Source organism: Lepidothrix coronata, unplaced genomic scaffold, assembly GCF_001604755.1.
Source record: "Lepidothrix coronata isolate B3197 unplaced genomic scaffold, Lepidothrix_coronata-1.0 Scaffold467, whole genome shotgun sequence".
Taxonomy (NCBI): domain Eukaryota; kingdom Metazoa; phylum Chordata; class Aves; order Passeriformes; family Pipridae; genus Lepidothrix; species Lepidothrix coronata.
Window position 1 is genome coordinate 1,643 of NW_016690647.1, and position 2,893 is coordinate 4,535.

Below are 2,893 nucleotides of genomic sequence, written 5' to 3' on the forward strand. Positions count from 1 at the left end.
CCCAACGCGCCCCGGGTCCCCGGGCCCCCCCGCAGGTCGCGGCCGCGGAGGAATCAGGGCGACGCCGGGCGACTCCCAGCAATTTTGGGTTGGGAACCGCAGAAATGCAGCGCGGCGCGAGCCAGCGCGGCCCGGCCCGGCGACAGGGACGGGCGGGGGGGGGCACAGGGATTGGGAGGACATGGGAGGTACCCCAGATTGCCGTAGGGGGTCCTTGGCATCTTAGGGGGGGGACACAGGGCACCGTGGCAGCTTGGGGGGGGGGGATCCTTTTGGCAATCTGGGGGGGTCCTTTGGCAGCTGGAGGGGGGGTCAGGCCCCCAGTGTCGCCCCCGCAGCCGCCGCTGCCACCGCTTTGATGTGGCTTCTGCACCGCAGAGCAATGGGAGCCACATGGCAGGGGGGACACCCGGCGCGGGGGGGACACCACAGATGGGGGACAGACGGACGGGGGGGTGGACTTGGGGCCCCCGTGGTGCTGGAGTCCACCCCTGTCCCCCCGGGTGCAACCCTGTCCCCCCTCTGGGGGTCCACCCCTGTCCCCCCGGGTCGTGCCCATGTTCCACCCCCCACCCTGTCCCCCCGTGGCCCCCGCAGTTATTTGAAGGGATAATTCCCGGGATAATTAGAGGGTGGGAGGAAACACCGCGGGCGTGGGCACAGCTCAGCCCCGGGCCCCCCCGCCCCGCCCCGGCTTCCCCGTGTGTGGGGACCCCCCACCCCACCCGGGGCTCTCCCTTGTCTATTTTGGTCCCTCTCTGTCCCCACAGGTCCTCCCACATCCCCGTGTCCCCTCCAGGTGCTCCTGGTGCCTGTGGGTCCCCCCGTGTCCCCTCATGTCCCCCCAATCTCCCCCATGTCCCCGTGGGTGCCTTATGATCCCATGGGTCCCCCCTGGCTCCCCCGCTGTCCCATGGGGCCCCCTCAATGTCCCCCGTGTCCCCCCACGTCCCCTGGGTCCTCAGGGACAGCCCCCTCCCCATGTCCTCCCTATCCTCCTGTGCCCCCACACCCAACAAGTCCCCCCGGACCCTCCATCCCCCACTGTGTGGAGGCTGAAACTGGGGGGGTGGGGAATCAATGGGATCCCGGGGGGGTCCCGAACACTTGGGTCCCCCCCCCGTAGCTTGGGGGGGGCTCAGCCCTGCTCCGAGCCCTCGGAGCCTTCCCCCCGGCCCCCCCGGCCCGCGGGGCCCGTGGGCGCTGGTGGCCGGCGCACCCAGCGCGGGGGCTGCGCTATTTTGGGGCCTCCGACCGCAAGGGAAACATCCGGGGGCCGGAGAGGGCGGGGGGGGGACACACAGGGACGGGGGGACACGGGGGCCGCCGCCGGGAGTGGAGGAGGAACCGGGGGGGGCCGCGGGGGTCACCCCCGGTGGTCCCGGTTGGCAGCCAGGGCGGGGGGCTGGGGGCAGAATGGGGGGGCTTGGGGACAGCAGGGTAGGAGGACACTGCGCTGTGCGGGTGGGGAACCACATTCCCAGTGCTCCCAGTGCTGCATTCCCAGTGCCTGCCTGTATCCCCAGTGCCCCCAGTGCCCCCAGTGCCCGTTGCCAGTGCCTCCAGTGCCCGCTCCCAACACTCCCAGTGCCCGCTCCCAATAATCCCAGTACCCATTCCCAGTGCCTCCAGTGCCCAATCCCAGTGCTCCCCACTCTCAGTGCCCACAGTCTCCATTCCCAGGGCTCCCCATTCCCAGTGCCCCCAGTGCCCGTTCCCAGTGCTCCCAGTGCCTCCAGTGTCCCCCGTGCACACATGGCAGTGATTCGGGGCTGGTTCTGCTCCCCCCTGAGGATCCGCGGTGCCCCCGGCCCAGCCCCCGTCGTCACCACGGGAGGGGTAAGGGGGGGCTGCCGCGACCCCTGCACTGCATGGGGGTGTCCCCTGGCCCTGGGGACTGGGATGGGGACAGGGACATCTCTGGCTCTGCAACCTCCGTCCTGCTGAGACCCCCCAAACTCGTGTCATGGTGGGGGGACTCACGTCGGACCCTGAGCCAGAGTGAAAAATGCGGGTAAATCAATCAAAAGGAGGGAAGGAGAGATGGGAAGAAGGGATGGAGGGATGGAGAAAGGAGAGAAGGAGGGATGAAGGGGAGGACGGGCAGATGGAGGGATGGAGGAGGGGTCGGGGGGCTGCCGGGGGTCAGCGGACGGAGCGAAGCCGAACCCCCCTGGGGAAGGAGCCCCCCCCGCGGGAAGGAGCCCCCCCTGCTTCGTGTCCCCCGCCCCCGCGAGGACCCGGCGTCCGGCCGGGGTATAAATACCGGGTAATTGCGGGGGCCCGGCGCGGCCGCGGGGCCGTGGGCGGCCGAGCCCGGCGCCGCCCTGTAATCAGCCCCCGCCGCCGTCCCCCCCGCGCGGCCGGCCGGCTTTGAAGGGTCCCGGGGGACACAGGGGGGTCCCCACCATCCCCAAGCCTTGGGGAGGCCCCCACCCCAATTTACACCCTTCATCTGGGCACCAGGCGTTGGGGCAGCTCCCGACCCCCCCTCTTTGGTGAACTGAAGCCTCGCGATCCGCGCTGGTGGGAGTCACCCCCCCCCAAAATAAAAAAACCCTTATGATGTGCCCCCCAAAAAACCCCGTGGTGTGTGTGTGTGTGTCCCCCGCCCCCGGCGCTGGCTGAGGAAGAGGAGGGATGGAGCGGACGTCCCAGTTTGCTCCCAGTTTGTGGGCAGTGGAAGCCCCAGAGAGGGGGGGGGCCGAGGGGGGGGCCGGTGGTTGTGGCCTTCGGCGGCGGCCGCGGCGCCGGCGGCGGCTCCGGAGCGGAAAGCCCTGAGTCAGGGCTGGGAAAGGGCCCCGCTGGCTCCCGACCGGCCACGGCGGGGGGGAAACAGGGAAAGAGGGAAATCGAACAGAAAAAGGGAAAAGAAACGGGAAAGGGAGTGAAA